Source organism: Engystomops pustulosus, chromosome 1 (assembly GCF_040894005.1).
Source record: "Engystomops pustulosus chromosome 1, aEngPut4.maternal, whole genome shotgun sequence".
Lineage (NCBI taxonomy): Eukaryota > Metazoa > Chordata > Amphibia > Anura > Leptodactylidae > Engystomops > Engystomops pustulosus.
Genome location: NC_092411.1, coordinates 285,820,260 through 285,847,136, shown reverse-complemented (window position 1 = coordinate 285,847,136; position 26,877 = coordinate 285,820,260).

Sequence of the window (26,877 nt, the reverse complement as noted above, 5' to 3'; positions counted from 1 at the left end):
CCACTTCATAAGAGAGAAATTCAATAGATTTTGGGATACACTTGTCCCTTTTCTCATTTGGCCACTTTGTGGTCAAACACTTTTGACAGTTTTCGGCATCTGAAATATATTAATGCAAATATTGTATTACAAAACAACTATAAATGATAATCAGGATTACAGTTGGGTACTGCTGTTTTGTGCAGAAGAAGGGACTCCTCACCTCTCAGTTTTATGTTTACACTGAGCCCTGCTGTTGGCCTTATCATTTTTCTGCACTGGTCACTATCAAATTTCCTGAAAAATAAAAAATACTACACACACACACAATCTATGGTGGTTGTGTCAGAGAGCCGCTGTTATCATCCCACAGCTGAATTAAAATGTATTTTAATGTTTATACGTTCCTCTTAGTTACAATTAAGTAATTGCTCTCTCAAGTAATTAAAGAATATGGCAGTGGATAAGTAACCAAGACAGGTTTTTGTCTCAGTTCCCTATGGTCAGTACAAGGATAACAATAACTCTCTCTTAGATTCAAAAATTAATGTAAGCACCTTTACTTCACTGCGTCCTACCTCAATCCATCCACCTTCTCTGTGTCCCTGCTGCTTTATACCTCACAAGTATGTCAAGGGACCTCCCAAACACTATCAGGCCAAGGACATTACATGATAGGGCATGGGGAACAACTACTGCCACTAACATCAGTGTGGCCCCTCATCACTGGCCAAGAGTGACAGAAGAACATCAGAGCTGGCTACAGTGGTTCAATTCCACCAGTCTCCCTGTAAATAAATCCACCATCATCTCATCACCTCATTCATTCTACCATCCACCCTCTGAGCTGCAAGAGGTATTGTACACAGCTGACTGAAAATTAAGTTATCCGTGTAGAAAAAATTAATCTGCTAATGATTAAATGATTAACCACTTAATTTGTGCCCCAATGACCAGGTCAATTTTTGCAGTCACTTCTTTTAATGACAATATCTTTGGAAAATATTTAAATATCATAACAGTTTTCATATTTGTTTTTTTTTTTTTTTTTATGACATGGAAGACTTTTATTTTATTTATCAAATTAGCCAATGAATGACTACAAACGTTAAAACATATCCTTTTTGTCATTTTTGAAACAGTAGTGAAACTCAAACAACCTTTACGGGCTGTGAGTCTGTGGACCCTCTGGACCACCACGGGAGATGGTACTAGCCAACACCTGGTACCGGAGTCTAAGTGGAACATGGTCTTTACCAGAGCCGCCGCAAAAGGGGATGATCTTGCTGCCACTTGGTCGTTCCACAGGTGCAACAAGCCCACGGTGGCAAGCCAAGGTAGTAATGCAGGAGACAGTCTTTAACCGGGGTGATAGCGAGAGAACAGCACAGGAGGGCACACTAGGACTCACGTCAGGAAACACAGAAGCTGGCACATGAATTAGGAACACAGGAACGGACTGGCACACAGTATAGGAGTGTAAGATACGCAGGAATTCAGGAAATACAGGAACACAGGATACACAGCAACTCAGGATACACAGGTAAGCAGAATACACAGGAACGCAGGATAAACAATAACTCAGGATACATAGGAGGGCTTTCTCATCAGGGAAATGGTTAGAAGATCCGGTGGGGAATGATGGGAGCCACTGCACTAAGTACCATCCCGGACGTGGCCAGCACCAATCACCTGTGCGCTGGCCCTTTTAATATCTGTGCTCCATCTTGCGCATGCCCTAGGGAGCGGGGGAGTGTGCGGGGCCTAGTCTGGACAAGAATAACAAAAGCATGAAGAGGTAAGTTCAGGGCTGGGACCAGGACAGGAAACTCGGGCACACCCGCGATCCGTGACATGGACCCAGGTGGTGCCCCTGACGCTCTACCAGTATATATACAGCCTAATTCCATTCCAGGTTCAGAGGGTGCATGTACTTTTGCAGACTGTAATATAAATCTTTCCTGCAGCTTCAGCTGAAAGTCTGCAGGTAGCACACTTCTAACACTTTTATCTTCTGAAACCTGGCACCTGGAAACACAATTATGGTGTCATATTTAACAGACGAATTTCTGTATTTGGAAACATGAGATATCCACTCTTAAAGTTACAGTCAGGAATATAAAGCTGTATATAAAAATCAAATTTCACCATGTCTTATGTTCCTCATTGTCCCTGACAGTGTTATCATGGTGCTGCCCCTAACACTCTCCCCATAGAATGTAAGGCTGCATTCACACGTATGCCTTGGATTTAAAATATACAAGAAACCGGGTGCTCATTACCGATCAGATTTGTTTCACTGGAAACTCATATGAGATCAAAACAAGGCCCATCATAGTGCCACGTGTGAACACGCCCCAGGAAGTGTGCCCCACACAGTTACCCCCAGTAATATGCCCAACACAGTCATGCCCAGTAATATGCCCCACACAGTTACCCCCCTAAGTAATGTGCCCCACACAGCTAGACCCATTAATGTGTCCCACCCAGTTACCCCAGTAATGTGCCCCATTCTCCACTCAGTTACACCCCCAGTAATGTGTCCAACGCAGTTACTCCTCCAGAAATGTGTCACACACAGTTACATCCCCCAATAATGTGCCCCACACATTTACCCCCAGTAATGTGCCCCATACATTTACCCCTAGTAATGTCTTCACAGTCACCTCCCCATGTTCTTTCCCCTAACTTAGCTCCTATCATGTTTCCCCCTCACTAGTGAGGTAGTGCAGCTCTGTGCACTGCTTTTCCAAGCAGGTCATGTGATCATGACATCATCGCAGGTGCTGCAGCCTCTGGGTAGTAAAATTCAGTTGGTGGTTACATGAATAGCAAATGCCGGGGCAAAGTTGATGGCTTTGCTGGTGGCATTTGAAGTTTTTATACCAAAACAGGTGTCAAAAACAATCAGGGGTGTTACCAGCAGAGAGGGAGCCAAACCTGAGCTTCTAGCTGATGTTCAGGTTCAGGGATCCTTTCAGGTCCCTAAAGACCATTGTGGTTCAGGTCTACTCATCAATAATTATGCAGCCATTCCTGATGTTTAGAAATGTGATGGGGTACAGACTGGAAGGACTGTTCTTTCCTCAGTTTGAGTTTTTATTACCAGTTTCATTGGAAATTTCTCCTTCAGAACATGAGACGCAGTCATAGCAGCAGATTTGGTTTCCTTGTTTCCCAGCTTTCCTGAAGCCTGGAGAACACTTTTCTGAGCACCGGCTATAAGGTGTCTGGGAAAGAAAAAGTTACATAAGAACATCTGAATATTAGAAATAGTAAGTATGATGTCTATATTCTGCTTCACTAGGGTCACTTGGATGACTACTAGTCCAAGGTCCTCAGTGCCGTTTATTTGGTTAGAAAGCTTTGCCTGTCTGGGTGCTGCACTCAGTCTTCCCATGTTGGATGAGTTTAGCTCTTTCTCATCCTGTTTTATAGATTGAGCACATATCTTTGTATTTCAGCTAATGGATATCTTTCACCGCACATATAAAATTATCATCATCACTTCATTGCAATAGTTGACCAGAGATACATTTTATCCTTAAATTCCCTGTGAAAGAAAGACTGGTGATATTGAGTAGGGATGTTTGGTAGCAGGGCCGTGGCGTCGAGTATGTGAGGGTAGGCAATTGCCTAAGGTGCTACCCTGCTACCCGACTGAGGGGGTTTTGTCCTGGCTCTGAAAAGTAATCAATGGTATGTACATCTCTGAGTCACACATACCAGGATTAGAGGATTCAGGCAGTACAATAACCTTACCCTTTGCACATATCCAGGTGCCAGCCTGTAGTGTGTTTGCAGTCTGCACTCTTAGTGTTGAAAGACCTGATGAGTGTCAGAAAGCTACAAATCTCTGACTGCACCTCTGGATATACCTCTTTCCCTGACAACAGCACTGGTCCGGTCCCTCTCCCTGACTGCAACTCTGGCCCTGTCCCTCTCCCTGACTGCACCTCTGCCCCCACCCCTCTCCCTGATTGCACCTCTATTCCCGCCCCTCTCCCTGATTGCACCTCTGGCCTCGCCCCTCTCCCTGATTGCAACTCTGGCCCCGCCCCTAACCCTGACTGCACCTCTGGCCCCTCTCCCTGACTGCACCTCTGGCCCTGTCCCTCTCCCTGACTGCATTGGCTTCTAGCAGTCGCTCCTGCCATATGGGTAAATAATGGCCGCAGGACCCCGCCAGATCTTGATGTATCGGGCTGTGCTACAGCAGCGATGGGGCAATCACACACTAGCGCTCAATGATAAATTGCCCCCTGTATGTCCACGAGTGTACACTGTATATGTGACTCTGTCTGTATACTAGATGTGAATGAGTATATACTGTATATATGACTATGTCTATATATGTATGTGCATGAGGTGGGTCTGTGTACTGCATGGAAATGACTGTGTCTGTATCCTGTACATGCATGAGCGGAATATTGTGTATGAGACTGTGTCTTTATACTGTAGGTATATGAGTGTATACTGTACATGTGACTGTGCCTATATATGTATGTGCATGAGGTGTGTCTGTGTACTGTATAGGAATGACTGTATGAGAAGATACAGGGTATACTGTTTATGTAACTGTGTCTGTATATGTGATTGTGTCTGTAGGTGGGGGTTGGGGCCCAGTGAAATCAGATTTGCGCCCCCTACTGAACCCAACTCATTTGAACCAATTGTTAAATTTCCATCTGAATGTGTAAGCTCCCTCCCCACTTCTCTTGTCTAGAATCAGTGTGGCAGGTGTCAGCGCATACGGAGGGCAATTCTGTTACCAATTCATTATTCAAAATGGCAAAAGTATCACTGCCCACATTATCCGTATTGTATTTTGCTTGTCTGTCTGGGGCACCATAGTCTCTCCTCTCTGCACTGTTTGGAAGGTAATGTGGGTCATATAAAATATTCATGTGACTTTTTTTCTTTAAATTTACAAAGATGTGCTATTCACACTATGTATTATTTTTTATCACCGACCTAAAATATTAACGCTCAGTACCGTGACCCCATTGCTACACTGCAGACAGACCCTGAAGCCTCCAATGGGGAAGAAATAAAGTAAATTGTATCATGACTTACCTTATTATTTATCCAGATTATATCTGCAGGTGAAATATTCAGCTGCTGCCCTGGAGGAAGTGATTCATCAAATGAACCAACAGATGCTGTGAGCCCAAGCAAAGTTTCATCAATTTCTTTATTTAATGAATTAATAATCTCTAATGGTTCAGAGATTTCCCCTTTATGGTTAAAGCATAATCTTGATACCTGCAGATCCTTGATACACGTTATCTTCATGTAATGTCTCAGCTACAACATAAAACTCTTGGTTAAGTTCAAGTAAATTATAAACCACAGATAACAATGAATGGCATACTATGATTATTAACTCCTTAAAGACTCACTTTCCTTTCAGAAATATAAAAGCAGATGATTACAGACAATAATTAGTATTGTTATGTGTATTATTTCTTCTCTTTCTCCTGCATGGAGCAGTGTTTCTGAAAGAATTGAGAGCTCAGTCCACATCAAGCAGATAAAGAAGTTATTAACTCTTTTTATATCAATAGTATATCTACCTTTATTTCTTTAATATATACTGGGAATACTGCTCAAAAATATAGAGAACACTTAAACAATGCAGTCTATCTCAATCACACTTGTGTAAAATCAACCTATCCAGGTTGAATCATCACTGATTGTGAATCAAGTTCTCCTATTTTTGTGAAAATTGAACAGACAACAGGCAAAAATCATACCCAAACAGCAAGGCAATGACTACAAAGTAGTGGTTTGGTAGGTGAGGGAGACACCATGGATAATGTTCTGCTGTCTGCAACATCTTCCAGCATTACAGTTTTGGCAGTGGGCCAGTAATGGTGTAGGGAGGCATTTATTTAGAGATCCACACATGCCTCCATGTGCTAGCCTGAGGTAATCTGCCATTAGGTACCAGGATGAAATCCTCAAACCCATTGTGAGGCCATTGTGCAGTGGGTCCTTGGTTTCTAATAATCCATGACAATTCTAGGCTTCAAATGGCTGTAGTGTCAGCAGTTACTGGGTGATGAAGGCATTATTGCTATGTACCGACTTGCCTGTTCCTCGGACCTGAATCCAATCGAGCACATCTGGGACATTATGTCATTTAACATCAACCAATGTCAAATATATGAAAAATGAATAGAGATGAGCGAGTATACTCGTCCGAGCTTGATGCTCGTTCGAGTATTAAGGTACTCGAAACGGCTCGTTGCTCGGACGAGTATTTCTCCTGCTCGAGATCGAGCATTTAATTAAAAAAACACAGTGAAGAACAATGAATAATAGAATAAAAACATTGAACACAGTGAACACTGGATCATTTAAGTGAAAAACACAGTGAAAAACAGAGTGAAGAATAGATTACAGATGTGCGGCACATCTGCTTACTTGTCGGGAGATACGCGCGGAACAAAGCGAACAAAATAGCATGTGAAGAACAATATATATGTGTGAAGAACACATTGAAGAACACGGTGAGCAGCACAGATACATTGGGGAGCAGCAGAATGGAGACATCGGGGAGCAGCAGAACGGAGACATCGGGGAGCAGCAGAACGGAGACATCGGGGAGCAGCAGAACGGAGACATAGGGGAGCAGCAGAACGGAGACATAGGGGAGCAGCAGAACGGAGACATGGGGCGGCAGCACGGAGACATGGGGCGGCAGCAGAACGGAGACATAGGGGAGCAGCAGAACGGAGACATCGGAGAGCAGCAGAACGGAGACATAGGGGAGCAGCAGAACGGAGACATGGGGCGGCAGCACGGAGACATCGGGGAGCAGCAGAACGGAGACATCGGGGAGCAGCAGAACGGAGACATAGGGGAGCAGCAGAATGGAGACATCGGGGAGCAGCAGAACGGAGACATGGTGGAGCCGCAGAATGGAGATATGGGGCGGCAGCACGGAGACATGGGGCGGCAGCAGAACGGAGACATAGGGGAGCAGCAGAACGGAGACATCGGGGAGCAGCAGAACGGAGACATAGGGGAGCAGCAGAATGGAGACATAGGGGAGCAGCAGAACGGAGACATGGGGCGGCAGCATGGAGACATGGGGCAGCAGCAGAACAGAGACATAGGGGAGCAGCAGAACGGATACATGGGGCGGCAGCACGGAGACATCGGGGAACAGCAGAACGGAGACATAGGGGAGCAGTAGAACGGAGACACGGGGCGGCAGAACGGAGACATGGGGCGGCAGCACGGAGACATGGGGCGGCAGCAGAACGGAGACATAGGGGAGCAGCAGAACGGAGACATGGGGCGGCAGCACGGAGACATCGGGGAGCAGCAGAACGGAGACATAGGGGAGCAGCAGAATGGAGACATAGGGGAGCAGCAGAACGGAGACATGGGGCGGCAGCACGGAGACATGGGGCAGCACAGAGACATGGGGTAGCACGGAGACATGGGGCAGCACGGAGACATGGGGCAGCACGGAGACATGGGGAAGCACGGAGACATGGGGCAGCAGGGAGACATGGGGCAGCAGAGAGACATGGGGCAGCACGGAGACATGGGGTAGCACGGAGACATGGGGCAGCACGGAGACATGGGGCAGCACAGAGACATGGGGCAGCACGGAGACATGGGGCAGCACGGAGACATCGGGCAGCAGGGAGACATGGGGCAGCACGGAGACATGGGGCAGCACGGAGACATGGGGCAGCACGGAGAGATCGGGGAGACTTCAGTGAAAGAAAAGCAGCGGATCCCAGGACATCGTATCTCCCGACAAGTAAGCAGATGTGCCGAACATCTGCAATCTATTCTTCACTGTGTTTTTCACTTAAATGATCCTGTGGTCACTGTTTTTATTCTATTCTTCACTGTTCTTCACATCTGCTAACTTTTCGGGAGATAATATACGCGCGGAACAGTGAAGAATAGATTGCAGATGTTTGTATACATCTGATAACTTATCAGAAGACATTCTTTTTCAATTAATTAACACATTTTATTCCCGAACCATGGTCCCTTTGAAAAATGCTCGAGTCTCCCATTGACTTCAATGGGGCTCGTTATTCGAGACGAGCACTCGAGCATCTGGAAAAGTTCGTCTCGAATAACGAGCACTCGAGCATTTTAGTGCTCGCTCATCTCTAAAAATGAACCCTTAAATACCAAAAAAAGAGGACAACGGCACTGGAGAGAAAATGAAAAAAGTCCAACATTTTCACAGAATCCAAAATAGAAAATATATTGCCCTCTGCTTCCATGTTCCTCACAGGTTTCTTTCTGGCAGAGAATCCCACACAGAGAAAAACAGTACCTGTAGGTATCCGATTAAAATCTTTAGTAGTAGAGATATACTTGCAGTTCCCACGATATCTAAATAGTGTTCTAACAAAATGACCATTTTCATCCACCATGCAAGGTAATCTGAGTGTGGGTGAGGAGATCAGATCAGTAACCACAATTATGGTTCTACCAATGTACATAAGACCACAGGGGCATTCGATCATGTATAATACTTTGCAAGCATCACAAGTAGCAAAATGTTTAATATTAAATAAATGTTTTCCATTGGATGAACAAAAATTAAAGACATTTATTGAAAAAAAAAACCCTTTTACACTCTTACATTCTTTACAACGTGAAAACCCTTTGTGTAGTGTATTTGTTTTAACTGTTATGCTATTTATACTTCTATGTAAAATATAATCTTTAAGACTTGCAATCCTTCTGTGAACAATTTTTGGTTGCGCTGTTAGTGCATCTCCTATCACTAGATTGTGCTGCACAATGGGGCTCATTTACTAAGGGTCCGAACACCGCACTTTTGTCGGGTTTCCGAAAAATGTTTCTTTTGCCCTGAATTGCCCCGGATTTTTGGCGCACGCGATCGGATTGTGACGAATCAGCGCTGGCTTGTATGCGACAGAAATCAGGGGTTGTGGCCGTCGGACAACCCGACAGATTTGGACAAACCGCGGAATTTAAAAAAGGATTTGTGTTGCAAGATCAAGCACTCACTGCACCAGGAAGAAGAAGGTGAACTCCGGCGGACCTCAGCATAGAAGCGACAGATGCAGAAACTCGGACGCACGATCTTAGTGAATCGCGGGTAAGTAAATCTGCTCCATTGTTTCAGTGTTTTTTTTTATAATCCTCCCCACTAAATACAAATCCTTTATGGAATATGTGATGGATGGAATTATAGAGCTTTCTTTATCCCCTGTTACTTTTCCACCAATTGTCCCTAAATTTAGTTCTCTTATTTCCCTCTCAGCGTTTGTGATATCATCTATCCCATAATTCCTTTCTAAAAACCTATCTCTTAGTATTAGTGCTTGTTTATTGTAATCCTCCTCTTTCGTGCAATTTCTTTTAATCCTTTTGAACTGCCCTTTTGGGATGTTTTTCAACCAAGGGGTGAAATGACAGCTCCCATATTCACTGAAGTAATTACAGTCTGATTCTTTTAATGTACAATTTATTCCCTTCCTATTTATTTCTAAATCAAGAAAATGAATATTTATTTACTTGAATTAAAAGTAAACACCAAGTTGAAATAATTCCTATTCATATATTATTTGAATTCCTCCAGCTGTCCTGAAGTACCCTTCCACAGTATCACCACATCATCTATATGACGCTTATACAAGTTTAGATATTCAATAACTGTATTATTATTAAAAATAAACCAATTTTCCCAACTTTCCATATACATATCGGCGTAGCATGGGGCAAATTTTGCCCCTATTGCTGTGTCCACAGTTTGAAAGAAAATGTCCTTTCACACCAAAAGGGATTCTTTTCCAATCCAAAGGTTATGAGATCTATCATGAATTGGTTTTGTTTTACTGGGACCTGTGGATCATTTCTGAAAAATTCCTCTATTGCTGCAATTCCAAGCTGATGTGGTGCATGTGGATAATGATGAAACATCAAATTCTCATCCACAATACAATTCCTTATAGTCTCTAGTAAAACTCCTGAGTCTTTCAAATAGGCCGGGGTATCACACACAGAAGGCTGAAGAAATGTATCAATATATTGAGATATTCCACTAGATACAGAATGAACCCCTGCCACAATAGGGAGTCCTGTTTTTTATTTACTTTTTTGTAATTTTGGTAAAACTTAAATTGTTAGAATCTAAGAGAATTTTACCTTTTAATCTCCAATAAGTGACTTGGTCTGATAATAATCTATTAAATTCTCACAAATAATAATCTCTGTACATAATGACAATCCCCCCTTGTCAGTAGGTTTAACTACTATGTAAATATGTAGTGCATTTTTTTCCCTGTTCGTTAGGTTAGTATTTTGTTTTTTAAACAGATTTTTTTTCTAAGCCCTCCATTACTATCCATTTAAAGGTATTCACACAGTGATTATTGGACAAGGTTGGAATAAAAGTGGACATACCAACATAATCATAATGTAATAGTATGTCACATGCTGGGTGCGGGTGAATGGAGAGGGCTCAAGGGCCGAGCTCTCTCCATAGACTGGTAAGTCTTTGCTGCATATTGCAGAAAAGGCTTACCTGTAACATCCGGGGTTTGTGCTAGCTGATCGCCAGCGGCAAATATGCTGGTGGCTTAAAAAAAATGGTACCGTCATTTTGGCAAGATCGTTGCTCCCTGTGACGTCATCAGAGAGTGGTGATCCGTTGCCATGAAAGCCTCAGGTCTTCCGAAGACCCAAGCGGGAAGTGACAGATTCATGATTTCTTGCGCACAATCTTAGTAAATCGCTGCACCCAGCCTTATACGAGAAAATAGCACTTTTAGGGCATTTCCATCTAAGTAAATATTCCCCAATATGTCTCAGGTCTTGTCTTTTGCTGCTCCAGATTTATCATTGTGATGATGAATTCTAGTGCAGGATAAGACTGTCGGTTTCTACTTTAGACCTACTTTTAGCTGCACAGATGATTTCCCTCAAGTCACGCCCCTTTGTTGTGAGGCCACGTCCATCTCCTGACGGCTACGATCCCTTATTCAAACAAATCGAGAAAGTGCCAGAAGAAGGTCTAAAGGCCTTAATAGCATTGGTGCAAGTCATTTTAGACAGTTATTTTGGAACAAAATCACCAGAATTGTAGCAAAAGTGCATTTATTTTTTTCGCATGATATGAGATTTTTTAAGAAATTTGTGCAATAAAAATGTTTTCAAAGTTTTATTAAGTGAAATGGATTCAGTCTTTATGTTTTGGTAGTATTTGTTATACAAGGAGGACTATCATAAAGCAGACAATAGTAGGACAAAATATATTGGTGACATAATAGACACATGAACAACACCAAAGACACTTTTGCCTAATGCAAAGTTGGCGCAGACACAATTATAAATTTGGGTTTGTCTCATGGATGTGTCATATCCATAATTTATACAGCATGTTATTCAATGTAGCCATACACACTGTTGGTCTTTTTTTATTAGTCGGAATGTGATCTTTATCGCTAACCTACTGTCATTCAACCACTGGTCTTCTTTTGCACTTTTTGTTGCAAATATTTTTTCAAGTTGTTCTTATATTGTTAGATTAAGCAAAATCACCTTGTAATGTTAAGCAGTTTCTTACCTTTTTTCTGTATATATCAACTTCATTATTATCTTTCTTTATTCTGCTTATTTGTGCAGTTTTATGGATGTCATCTAACGCTTGGGCCATCATCTGCACAGCTCTGTACACATTGAATGGTAATCCATCCAGATAATGGCTTGTGAAACGTTCCTCACCGGTGCAGTTCCGTAGAGGAACATTAATAGTGTCTTGTAAAACAACGTTTTTTAAATTGTTTCTAGAAAGGCAGTAAAATGTGCTTATCCACAGATCCTCCAGGATGGGGTCATGTTTGTGTTGGGATGGATTAATATTTAGAAACATTTCCTGTAATCCAATCAGTGTGTAACTTATAGGACTAAATATAAGGCTACAGTTAAACTGATTCCCTATAAGAAAAAGACCATCATGTGACCAAGATGTCGGAAATATAAAAGTTTTGACTTTGATACTTAATGACGAAAGATCTATAATTGTATACAACAGTCTATTACTTGTCCCACAAAATATAATGACTTCAGCTTTTAAATCCTCCATGACAGATGCATCCAGCTGCTTTTCTTGTGTAATAAAAACTACTTTCTCAATGCATATTCCAGATTTCGTGAGCTCTTTGGTAAGAAGACGAAGTTCCCGTTCTCCAGCATCATCATTTGTAGCAAAAATACAAACCATGTTCCACTGGAAATACAACAATAACTTCACTAAAGCCACATATTGTGTCTCATCGCCCTGAACCGTGCGGAAGAAATGTGGGTATAATCTTCTGTCGCTGAGCGAAGAGTCCCTGGCCCCATAACTAATCTGGAAAAATACAATAGGATTAGTTCTAAACATGATTCTCAAAATGGACTAGGGAAAGTGCTTAAAATGTAGAAGATTAAAAAAGCAATTAAAAAAATCACACAACCTTCCTCTCCCTGTGGGACAATTTAAATTTTAAATTCAGGTTTCTACAGAAGTGGACAATTACAAGTTAAAATTAATTTAATGCAGAGTTTGAGAATTTTAAGTTTAAATTCAGATACTGAAAAATTCGACAGTTTCAAATTTAAATTCCATTAATGCAGAATTTGCCAATTTTATTATTAAATTTGGGTTCTGCAGAATTTGACAATTTCAATTTCAAATTCTGTTATTGTGGAATCTGATCATTTCAAGTAAGATATTACCTTATGCAGTATATCAATCTCTTCCAACTTAGTCAGATGCTCGTTGCTCGGACGAGTATTTCGCCTGCTCAAGAACAAGCTTTCGCTTAAGGAAACACAGTGAAGAACAGTGAAATTTAAGGATCATTAAGGATAATTTAAGTGAAGAACACAGTGAAGAACACATTGCAGATGTTTCCGTACATCTGCTAACTTATCAGAAGACATTAGTGCAGAACGGTTTTCTTCACAATAGTATGTGAAGAACAATATGTGTGAACAATATGTGTGAAGATTCTTCACACATATTGTTCTTCACATACTATTGTGAAGAACACCGTTCTGCACTAAAGTCTTATGATAGGTTAGCAGATGTACAGAAACATCTGCTAACTTATCAGAAAACATTAGTGCAGAACGGTGTTCTTCACAATAGTATGTGAAAAACAATATGTGTGAACAATATTTGTGAAGATTCTTCACACATATTGTTCTTCACATACTATTGTGAAGAACACCGTTCTGCACTAATGTCTTATGATAGGTTATCAGATGTACAGAAACATCTGCAATGTGTTCTTCAGTGAAGAACACATTGCAGATGTTTCCATACATCTGGTAAATTATCAGAAGACATGAGTACAGAAAGGTTTTTTTCACAATAGTATGTGAAGAACAATATGTGTGAAGAACACATTGCAGATGTTTAACACGGGTCATTCTCCTTTTTGAAGTTCCACGAATATTCCATTGAATTAAAAAAAAATGAAGAAACAGGACTGACTTCCTTATTTCTCAATAAAATGACACATTTTATTGGTCCCCTTGAAAAATGCTCAAGTCTCTTATTGACTTCAATGGGGTTCGTTATTCCCAATGAGCACTCGAGCATCGGAAAAAGTTCAACTCGAGTAACGAGCATTTTAGTGCTCGCTCATCTCTAGTGGTAATCTTTCAATATTTTTTATAATTTTTATTTGTTAATTTCCTACCTTCTAAAAATCAACTTTTAAAATTATGGTAATATGCCTGAAGGGCTCTTCTTCCATGTTGTTGATTCACTGGCTAAAACAGCACGCAAGAGCCACTTCGCCCCTCCCGCTGCTTGAAATCTCTGCCACAAATTTTTGGCGGGATATACATCCCCCATAGGCAGCAGTGGCAGCCCAGCTCAGTGTGGTGAGCACAACGAGTACCCACCGTACCTTGGCATGGACGCAAAAAAGATAGAGCATGCTCTATCTTCGATTGTTGGGACAGCCTTGCAGTTCTCTCCTCTCCTCCATTAGTGGAGGAGAGGAGACATTAGTGCAGAACGGTTTTCTTCACAATAGTATGTGAAGAACAATATGTGTGAACAATACGTGTGAAGATTCTTCACACATATTGTTCTTCACATACTATTGTGAAGAACACCGTTCTGCACTAAAGTCTTATGATAGGTTAGCAGATGTACAGAAACATCTGCTAACTTATCAGAAAACATTAGTGCAGAACGGTGTTCTTCACAATAGTATGTGAAAAACAATATGTGTGAACAATATTTGTGAAGATTCTTCACACATATTGTTCTTCACATACTATTGTGAAGAACACCGTTCTGCACTAATGTCTTATGATAGGTTATCAGATGTACAGAAACATCTGCAATGTGTTCTTCAGTGAAGAACACATTGCAGATGTTTCCATACATCTGGTAAATTATCAGAAGACATGAGTACAGAAAGGTTTTTTTCACAATAGTATGTGAAGAACAATATGTGTGAAGAACACATTGCAGATGTTTAACACGGGTCATTCTCCTTTTTGAAGTTCCACGAATATTCCATTGAATTAAAAAAAATGAAGAAACAGGACTGACTTCCTTATTTCTCAATAAAATGACACATTTTATTGGTCCCCTTGAAAAATGCTCAAGTCTCTTATTGACTTCAATGGGGTTCGTTATTCCCAATGAGCACTCGAGCATCGGAAAAAGTTCAACTCGAGTAACAAGCATTTTAGTGCTCGCTCATCTCTAGTGGTAATCTTTCAATATTTTTTATAATTTTTATTTGTTAATTTCCTACCTTCTAAAAATCAACTTTTAAAATTATGGTAATATGCCTGAAGGGCTCTTCTTCCATGTTGTTGATTCACTGGCTAATACAGCACGCAAGAGCCACTTCCCCCCTCCCGCTGCTTGAAATCTCTGCCACAAATTTTTGGCGGGATATACATCCCCCATAGGCAGCAGTGGCAGCCCAGCTCAGTGTGGTGAGCACAACGAGTACCCACCGTACCTTGGCATGGACGCAAAAAAGATAGAGCATGCTCTATCTTCGATTGTTGGGACAGCCTTGCAGTTCTCTCCTCTCCTCCACTTCATTGTGCCTCCAGGTACTACGGCGGGTGGGGAGGAGTCATACATTCATGTTTATGTAACCTTAGTTTCCCTGGTTTATCATGTAGCATTTTTATGTTAGATTTTCTTTAACCAACACTGTAAGATAAATTTTTCTAATTGCTGCTGCTCTTAAATTTTCCTCCAGATATGGAGCCGAAGGCACTCACTGTGGCATGTAAGCTGGTAAAAGGTAAAGCTGATAACATTTATACAGATTCACAATATTTCTTTGGCATTGCACATGATTATGGCCCCATCTGGAAGAGCAAGGATTTTGTTTGGTCCACAGGGAAACCTATTAAGAATGCTGAAAGTGTGAAAGAACTTTTTGAGGCTCTGACACCTCCCTCAAGATAGGTATTATCAAGGTACAGGCACACACTAGAGAAAAAACTCCTGAGGCCAGAAACTATTGAGAGCAATAGAGGTACCAACCTTATAGTTGTGGTGCTACAATAGAACAAATTTACAGTCAGCGGCACTCATGGAATCCACAACAGAATTGGTGCAAAAACGATTCCTCTTTATTTGGCTTTAGCGGAGCATAAGTATATGGATAAAAAGAACGTGTGAGATTGCTGGAAGTATATGGATATTGATAAAAAGAATGCGTGACATTAGTGCAGGAGGGTATCTAGGTGATTGGGTGAGGGTTCCGATTTTTTTCTTTTTTGATTGGAGCTACAATAGGTTCTAAAAGTTCTGGGGATAGATCAGGCTTTCCTCCCTCTCTAGTCAGTCTTGTATGATAAATGTAGATTGTAGTGATAGTTATACTACAACCTCTGTGACCACTGTGTCCCTTCCACCTCCTTATATAATATAACACATAGAAGGGAAGAATGAAAATTAGGCAGATGTAGAGGTTGTTATCAATTTAAGTACTTGAGACTTGATCATCATTGTGTGATACTCTTTCTGTGGGAGGACAAATTTCCTGAATACATGATCCTACATTACTCAAGGGAACAACTTAATTGTGCTGAATTGATGAAAATAGGGACACAGACACTCGAGAATGTAACTAAAGTTCCATTGCCAAACCTAGATTTGTGTTTTTTGTAGATGGTTCCAGATACCACCAAGATGGAATCTACAAGACCGGATATGCAATTATCACCCTGACAGAGGTAAATAATAAAGAATCACTTCCGCACTCTAAGGCAGCTCAAGAGGCGGAGCTGAAGGCACTCACTGTGGCATGTAATCGGGTAAAATGTAAAACTGATAGCATTTACACAGATTCAACATATGCCTTTGGTGTTTCACACGATTATGGCCCTATCTGGAAGAGCAGGGACTTTGTTGGGTCCACAGGGAAACCTATTAAGAATGCCGAAAGTGTGAAAGAACTGTTTGAGGCTCTGACACTTTCCTCGAAGGGAGGTATTAGCAAGGTACAGTCACACACTAGAGAAAATACTCCTGAAGCTAAGGGAAATAGAATGACTGATGAGGCATCTAAGGCTGCAGCCCTACTCCCTCTCCCACAAAAATATGTCCTCAGCATAATTGTTGAGGATAAGGTTCCTGTAGACTTGGTAATGCTAGAAAAGTTGCAGAAACAGGCCCCCGCAACCTGAGAAGAAACAGTGCGAAGCCTTAGGAGCAGCTCCAGAGGATGGAACTTGGCAATCAGAAAGAAAGTAGTGCCTGACTAGAAACTTGTTTCCTATGGTGTCTCAATTGGTACATGGAGGGACACATGTGTCCAGAGAGTTTCTAAAATACCTGGGGATAGATCACACTCCCTAGAGGCCACAGAGTAGTGGGAAGGTGGAAAGACTCAATGGCACCATAAAGTTAAAAATTTAAAAAGCAATGAGAGAAACTGGGAAATTATGGGTTGAGTGTCTCCCTTTGGCCTTGTATTCTGTATGAACAACTCCTCATGGAAAGGAGTCCCTATGAGTCCCTATGAGATATTGTTTGGGCAGTCACCAAGGACAGGGTTATATTTTCCTCAGCAGGCACAAATGAAACTCTGATTTAACTGCATATGAAGGGGCACTACAGAAACATCTGCCATGTCTGCATAAATGGGTTTTTTATTATATTCCAGATCCTGAATCAGTGAAGGTGGGCATTCATTACAGCCAGGAGTTTGGGTGTGCTTGAAAAGACATGTTTGGAAGGCACTGGATCCCTGATTTGATGGACCGTACCTGATCCAGTTAACCACCCCCACATCAGTGAAGCTGGAAGAAAGTCCTCTTGGATACACACCAGTCATTGTAAAAAGATTTTAAACGAGGAGGACCAGTCATGAGGGGCCTCCTGGTCTGCTGTTGCCTGATTGTTTGTGAAACATCTTTTAACCATATGCTAAAGGATGAATGGGACAATAAGCTTGTTGGAGATCATGTGGCCATAGCAAAAGTAACAAATTTGACAGATTGTTGGATATGCACACTCACCAGAAGCGGCCAAAAGTATGTTCACTGACAGCGGAGGATCTCCTTTAGTCACATTGTTGTGAATTAGCATTGTATAATTATTATAAGTGGACAGATGTTGGTGTCTCTCTACCAGTAGTGGGGCATGTTTTTGATCCTTAGTGGGTGGCCAACCTAACTATAAGGGATAATTCAAAAATGATGGATTACAGGCAAGGGATCCCAGGGAATTGGAAAAGGGTTGAGGTTCCTGCATTAAAATCAGGAGAAATAACCAGTGGAAAACGTTAAATTTGTTTTCAAAAGGCTCAAGATCCGTTGAGTTGTAACATACCATATTCAAAGGATTGTTTAGGTCGATATGTGGGCACAGGCCCCTAATTTTATAGGTGGGGATAATATAACTTGTGTCCAGAAAGGAGCCATTGCTGATCCTGGGACTGAGTATAATCAGAGTGATGGTTCAGCATCTAGAAGGGAAAGATATCATAGCCCCATGGGAAATAAGATGGGTAAACCTTGGTGCCTTTTTCACAATTCCCTGAGGTTAGTAGAACTTGCAGATATGTTGGGGCATTGGGGCATTACAGCTACCCAAAGATGTCTATATTGTGTGTGGTCATGATGCATACAAGTGGATACCTTTGGGAGCTTAAGGATCCTGTGCCCTAGCTAGATTAACTCCTGCTACCTGGGTATGGGAGAGTATGGACTTCCCATATGATACTGTACCTAAGCATATGCTGTGTAAATGAAAAAGTAAGGCAAAGAACTTATGCATACACCCTAGCATGATAAATTTGGCCTATTATAAAGATGTATGGACCTGCCAGTGTGGAATGCTCATAACATTGAGAAAGTAGCTGAGTTATTTGATAATTTTATAAAATTTATATTTGATGCCCTGAATGTAACATCAAATACTAAATCCGAACAAGACAGAAAAAGGTTGCCTAGTTGGCTAACTCACTTTTCAAGTAAAGAAAAATACATCCAAAAATCGGTAAGAAACCCAGCAGAATGTACTAGTACCATAAGTCAAATGTAACTTTTAATAATTACTGATAAAATAAGTTCAAAGTGAACCACAATAGTATGCACATCAACCATCTTGTCAGCAAAAACACATCAGAAAGGGATCTCGTTCAGACCTCCAATAAGTCTCATGTGACACGGTCCCCATCAATACCTCACCGTGCCTTAGTGCATTCCTGTATAGCATATGACACGGTGCGTCTCAAAACCAAGGACCAACATTGATCTGGACAGTGAGTAATAGGGTGGATCTCACCAGTCTTTGATGCACTGTCTCCTGGTCGATAGGTACTGGTCCGGAGGTACAGGACCTATTAAGCCCTACGATCGGTTTGTATCCTGACCCTGCAATATTGCTTCCACCCTGACAAGGACAGTCCCATTACTGTCCCTTACAGACCCTGTTAGTCCCTGATATGTAATGTTTCATACGTCATGTGATGCACTCATTAGGAGAATAAAGTAATGTAGTGGACTATGCAGTCCTGATGATAAGTATGGCTAGAAAAAACCCACATCAAGGGGTTAAAATGAATCAAAAACTAATACAATATATATTTCTCCACCTGCACATGCCAATATCTTGGTATCAATGCCATGTAGGTCTATACCTTTAATAGAGTTAAAGTCTTGTAAAACTCAGCGTAGAGGGTCCAATGCTAAAGTAAAAAAAAAGTGGAAAGCCTCATACTCAACCTATGCTAACAGGACAGGTCGGAGATTTATTAACATTAGATTGAGGTTAGGAATAGATTTAGGAATAGATTTCCCCAATTGCTTTTGTAAACTGAGAACTAAATACCGAGGAAGATTTGTCTGGATAAGTCAGAATTCAGTAATGATAAAAAGTGTTTTTCTTATCATAACTTACCTGTGTGTATCCATATATACCCAACAACTGGGCCATTGGTAGAGAGGTGAGGGATCGGAGGTCTCCTATAAATCCAGCTACTTTGCCATGGTCCATACATGAATAGTTTGGAGCAGTTACTGTGTGTCCAGACAAGATCTGCAGAACATCTTTAATAACTTTATTCTCATTTCCACAGGAATCATATATATGATATCCCAGGGTGATGTTAGGAAAAATATTTGGATCCTTGTTAATGATATAAATAGAAGATAGAAATGTCAAAAGATGTATGTATTCTCTAGGACCAGCACTGTGGAGAACAATAGATATTGATTAGTTATTGATTGAAAAATCCAGCTAATCTCTTCTGTTTCTTGTTTTGGATACTTGTTGCCTTATTTTCTTCTCTGTATCAATATTAGCCACAGTATTCCAATCAAAGCGAAAATCACCGGGTTTCCTCCTGAAATTGAGTCCAGATCATCAAATGTGATTGAATGTGTAAGAACTAGAGATGAACGAGCACTAAAATGCTCAGGTGCTCGTTTTTCGAGACAAACTTTTCCCGATGCTCGAGCGCTCCTCTTGAATAACGAGCCCCATTGAAGTCTAAGGGAGACATTTTTTTAATAAAACAGAACATTAAAAGAACAGTGCAAAAAAAATATTCCAGATGTTTGCAGATATTTTACTTGTAAGAACACATTGAAATAACACTATTCTTCACTTTCCAGGTGTGCGCGCGTGTATCCCGCTAAGTTAGGAGATGTGCACGAACATCTGGAATGTGAAGAATAGAGTTCTTTCAATGTGTTCAGCATTTAAATGGTCCTGTATTCACTGTTTTTAATGTTTTAATTCTATTCTTCACTTTGCAGCTGTGCGCACGTATCTACGAACCTATCAGGAGACACTCGCGCACACCTGCAATGTGAAGATTATAATTAAAACCTTAAAAACAGTGAATACAGGACCATTTAAGTGAACAACACATTGAAAGAACACCATTCTTCACATTCCAGATGTTCGTGCACATATCCGAACTTAGTGGGAGACACGCGCGCACACCTGCAAAGTGAAGAATAATGTTATTTCTATGTGTTCTAACGAGTAAAACATCTGCAAAAATCTGGAATATTTTTTTTTACAATTAAAATACTTTTATTCAATTTATATTATTCATTTACTGATGTTGAGTCGGCGAGATACTCGTCCGAGTAACGAGCCGGTCCGAGTATGCTAATACTCGACCAAGCAGTATACTCGGACGAGTATACTCGCTCACCTCTAGTAAGAACCAGAAGATCACTCGGATAACAATGGTTGGATTAGTATAACTGGTTGTTGACATGTTGACACAATGGGTCCACACCCTCTGCCTGTTACACAAAAGGATAATAGAGTACCATAAGGTAACTGATTAATACCACACCATAGTAATCTCTATGTAACTTACTAAATTAAATTTTGTATATATATATATATATATATATATATATATATATATGTATAGAGAGAGCGAGAGAGAGAGAGAGAGAGAGAGAGCTTCAATCTATAGACAATGGTGCTTAAAAGTTTGTGAACCCTTCAAGGATTCTGTTCAGTTCTGCATACATGTAAACTACAATACATACAAACAACAGCCATTGATTAATACCTGATCTTCATCGACACTTGTGGAGGAGCATTATGACATGTAGACTTGAGATTTCTTAATATCAGAAGAAGAGTTGTTGATGCTGTAAAAGGTCACAAAACCATCTCTAAAAAGTTTGGATTCCACCAAACCAAAGTCAGACATTGGAGTGAAGCTCCATGTCCACCAGTATTTAGGTTTTTCCAACACACGCGTCACTTTAGGCATTACAGAAAGGAAGGGGCATGAACACAGATAGGCATTGATTTGAGGACGCCCACCAACAGAGGTGACACTGTATATACTATACTGAGGAATGAACACAGACTTCTTTTAGCTAAATGTATACATAAAAATGGGAAATTGTGAAATTCTGACAAAAGCTTGGTACATGTTATGGTACTTACAATATGCAACACGTTCTGGGGAACATTTCTCCTCTATATCTCCAAGGATTAATCAATGAATGTACAGTAAAGATCCCTCCGATGATAATGTCTCCATCCTGAGAATATTTGTACTCAAATGTGTAATCCTTCATGGTGAGATGACATCCAGCTGCTGAGGTCTGTGACTGTGCGGAGCTAAGAGTCAGATACAAGAGAAATAACCAGCAGAGTTTCCATAAAAGATGAGATTTACTGTAACCGAACATCAGGTAATAAGTACAGAGTCTCCTCTGTGACCCCAGACACATGACAGACACAGATCTCTGATGAGAAGATCAGGACTGCACCGACACTGACTGGAGGAGCTTTATATCTTGTTCTAGGTTTTGTTTTCGATCTGTAAAATTTATTTAACAAAGGTAAAAAAAGAAAATTTGAAATATCACAGCATTGAGGGAAATATTAGAGGTGTTATAAAAGATAGAAAGAATGCTGTTGCTATACTAAATCCTGTTCTAGTACATTACTGAGATATTGTAGTGTCCGAGGTCTGTGGCTACTGGCATCCTGTTATGCCTAATGTTACGATTACTAGGCAACATTCAGCTACTCATACCTGGCTCTCTTCACTACCCCTGTATCTTTCTACCATAGCAGGTCTACCAGCACATGTCCATAGTATGTTCTTTCCCCAGCCAATCCCTATTGGACAACTTCCCCCATAAGAAGATGGCTAAATGGTTTGATTACTAGTGATGAGCAGACCCTCGAATTTCAATAGAAGTTTGAGACTCAGCCGGGTTTGACTCAACTCTCCCCCCGATATGAGGGGAGGGCAGTGTCCCTCATTGTCTAATATTGTATACAAAAACGAGGAAATTTGATATGAGATATGTCGTACTGTAAATCGTAAAACCAGCACACCATATAACATATGATCAAAACCAAAGAACAAGTTGGTGTGTAAAGGCTAAGAAGTATACAAATTTAATTTCAAAATATGGAAGACACACATAAATGATGTCATGCATCACATTTCATAAAAACATTTAAAAAGTGTACAAAATACACATAACCGGTGGAGCCAATTCAACCTATCCACACACGGCCACTAGTCAATATCAGGTAGAAGAAATCACCCCCATGTACAATAAGAAATACATGTTAACAACAGTATGCACAAATTGCTGGCCTATTGATCTGTCAGGTGATAAGGGTATGGGCAAACTCCTAGATAGAAAAATAAATAAGCAAAAACGGTAAAACCCGATTAATGATCAAAAAGGAGTCACCCAGTAAAAAAGTCAAAAAGCCAGCAAAAAATGAACAACTAGAAAAATTCAAGGTAGACTATGGGGGGAACAAGTAGAGAAGAGAGAGACAAGTGGCCGAAGGCCGAAGGCCACTTGTCTCTCTCTTCTCTACTTGTTCCCCCCAAATTTGTATACTTCTTAGCCTTTACACACCAACTTGTTCTTTTGATCATTGTCTCCAACAGTGCCTCCAAAGTAGCCAATGTAGAAATGTGCCATCACAGTAGCCAACATTGAAACAGTGTTCCTACATTAATCAAATGGTATGTAAAGGAGGCACCTGGAAAAAAAGACCATTCTTTCCTTCTTCATATAGGCACTGTCTCCACTCCTCTTTCTGAAGTCTATGAAGTGGGTGCAAGAGAGCAAGGAATAATGTCAATGGGGGTCATTTTTTAAAATTTTTCTTCCAGTTTTTTCTGTCTTTTTTGGCGCATTGCAATTTTTTAAAAAAATTCCTTTATTAAACGATAAAAGAGGAATATACATGCGTTTCAACAACAATAGGCATATAATTGTACAACATTCACTGCATATAACAGTAATCGAAGCTTAAAAGTGTGTAGAGCTTAGCAGTTATACAATAGATACATATTTGCTGATAACATCGCATTGATATGAAAAAAAATCATGTTCATGTTCCAAGAACAATAAAACAGAACAGACTCAGACTCCAAAATGGTGGAGAGGGGCGGGTGGAGGGTGAGGAGAAGCGGGGGAGGGAAGGTTAGGGAAGGATAGTTTAGTCTACTAGTGTGGTGTAATCAGAGGGACTTCACGTCTGACTATGGCTTTCTCCTGATCGGTGCAGTTCCGCAGATAGTTCCTCCATTCTCTGTAAATAAAGGATTTCTGTAAACCAATCGGTCATGGATGGAACCCCGGTGGACTTCCACAGCCTCGGGATCAGAGAGCGTGCTGCGATCAGTAGAAAGCCAATCAGAGATCTTTTAATCTTGGGCAGGGAGATCGGAAGTATAGACAGCAAAAGACGTGCAGGGTCATTTTTCAATGTGTGACCAGTCAGGTTATTAGTTAAATTCACGACTCGTTTCCAGAAGGGCTGTAATACCGGGCATTTCCACCAGATGCGTACCATATTGCCTACAGCCTGTCGGCATCTCCAACACTCAGCCGGACATGAAGGGTACATTGAATGTAGTTTGGCAGGTGTCCAGTACCACCTGGATAAGATTTTAAAGTTGGTTTCCTGTGCCTTCCCTGAGATAGATACCTTATGGCAAAGTTCGTAGGCCTTAGACCAATCATCTTGTAAGAATGTCCTCCCCAGTTCCCCCTCCCAAGCCCTTACATAAGGGGAGGACTTTTTAGCCCACTCATCTTGGAAAAGAACATATAATGCTGATATTGCATGAGAGGTGGCACTGGAGGCGGGGCACAGGAGTTCAATGGGTCGGAGTTCTCGGTGAAGGTTGAGTTGTACCTTATGTAGATTATAAAAGTGCCTCAGCTGAGTGTAGCATTGCAATTTTTTGCACCTTTTTGGGGACATTTTGAAATGACTGCCAGACATTTTTTGTTGTTAGTAAGACACCTTTATGCTCTATTAGAGATGTACCAAATGTTGTAAATGACATATATCATTTCAAATTGTCTAAAATTTGCAACATTTTATGGTGTAAAAACCTCCATCTGAAACCATACTTAAAGAAAACTTAGAAAATGGAAAGAAGTGACATGCGACTTCTGTGCAACATTTTTGAGACTTTTGAGATTTTGTAACAAATGTCTCAAACAGAGAACTGAAAAAAAAACCCTCATTTAACACAGAGGTTATATAAATAACCCCAATGGGGGTCATTTACTAAGGGCCCGATTCACGTTTTCCCGACGTGTTACCCGAATATTTCTGATTTGCGCCAATTTCCCCTGAATTGCCCCGGGATTTTGGTGCACGCGATTGGATTGTGGCGCATCGGTGCTGGCATGCATATGATGGAAATCAGGGGGGCGTGCCAAACAAAAACCCGACGGATTTAAAACAAAAATTCTGTCGCAGAGCTTGCACTTAACTTCACTTAGCCCGGCTCGGTGAACTCCAGCGCGTTTCTGATGCTTTTCAGCGCAACAGCGCCACCTGGTGGACAGCGGAGGAACTACCTTAATGAATCCCGGCCGGACCCGAATCCAGCGCAGAGAACGCCCCGCTGGATCGCGAATGGACCGGGTAAGTAAATCTGCCCCAATGTGTACACAAAGCAAAGGACTAGTACAGTGTCAATTTTAGGACATGGTCAGAAGTCAGAGTCATAGATCATATATAATGGCATATTTGATATCTAACACTAACATCTGAGGCTGATTCTGACACCTGAGTCTGACACCTGAATCTGAGCCTGACACCTGAGTCTTAGTCTGATACCTGAGTCTGCATCTGACACCTGAACGCTTCCTGATGAGACACTGACGAAACTCATGTTTTGGGCGCACACAGGGAACTTCAGTAGTGCCATATGTACTGGGTAAGAAAGGATCTGATTTGTGACTTAATCCTATAATACATAATATGGCTGGATCTGCTGTTCTTCCCTGTGACTTCTCGAATGGGCAGGATTTCTTCAATTTCTTAACTCGGTTTGTTTGTACATATGTCGTTTCTGGTATTATGCTGATATCTACCCTGATCACTTTTGCTCACATCCTAGGCATTTTTTAGTATCTTTGTGGTCTTTAAAGTGATGATATTCCTAACATTATGGTTATACATGATACAGGGTGTCGCCAAGCTGTTGTGCTGCCTATCTCTGCCAAGTCTCTCTTAATATATATACGCTGGCACTGCCCATTTGGTTTTTGTTAGTATATACAGGCTGGCTCTTTCAGTATTAAGAGGCTGGTGCTGACCTGTTGGTGTCTGTGTACAAATAGAAAGTGGCAGTAACGGACTGCGCAGTAGCTTATTTTCAGTGATAAGGGATCTGTTTGCAACATCTCCCACTGGGGCCTGGCCTTTTTTCATTGGCTGGAGGCAGCCGGGCCCAGAATATGGGAGTGGCTGCTTTATGCAGCCTTAGGCACGCTATAGTCATGGTGCTTGGTATTGAGACCGGAGGTCGGGCCTACAGCCTGGGTCTCCAGCAAGTGGATTGTGCAAGAAAAATGGAGGGAGGGGCTGATAAAATATGTTTCTCCATGGGAGAACCCCTGAGGTGTATATTGGCATCCCTGGATCATGGGTGGGAATCCAGGGATTCCGATTAGAGTTCCGATCAGAGCATCGCTGGTTCAAGTTCAAGTATGTATAAGTATAAACATGTAAAAACACTAAAAACTCCACATTGGAATAAATAAAAGATAAATACATTAAAATATAAGCCCTAAAATGTCACTTTCCCATACAAATATTTAATAAAGTATAAAAAACACACAAAAAAAACCCTGCATATTTGGAATTGCCACGTCCATAACATTCTGTATAATAAAACAGAATTGTTATTGGACCCGCACGGTAAAGGCCGGAGAAAAAAAACGCTAAAAACGTTCAGAAAAAAGATAAATGCTCTAAAAAGTGATTTAAAAAATGTTATGCACTGTAAAATAAGCCCACTAAAAAGAACAACTTTTCTCGCAAAAAATAAGCCCCTAAACAAATTTGTCAGCCGAAAATTTAAAAAATTATGCTTATAAAAAGATGGTGATGCTAAAATGAACAAGATTTTCTCCAAATTAGTTTTTATTCAGTACAATTGAATAAAATACAAAAACCCCCCACATATTTGGTATCGCTACCTCTGTAGCAATCTGCATAATAAAAAAGAATTATTATTAGATCCGTAAAGTGAACCCCGAAAATAAAAACCCTCAAAAAAGCTCCACAAAAGATGATTTTTAATTAATACCCTATAAAAAATGCTCTATAAAGTGATTTAAAAAATGTTATGCACTCTGAAATAAAACCATTAAAACGAACAATCCCTCTTGCAAACAATAAGCCCTTAAACAGATTTGTGAGGTGAAAAATAAAAAAGTTATGCATATGAAAGACGGTAATGCTAAAATTAACAACATTTTTGCCAAATTACTTTTTATTCAGTAAAAATGGGAAAAAATAAAAAATCTATATAAATGAGGTCTTTTCGTAATCATGGCGACCCATAGAATAAAAATAATATACTATTTTTATGGTATGGTTAACGGCAAAAAAAACCACTTAAA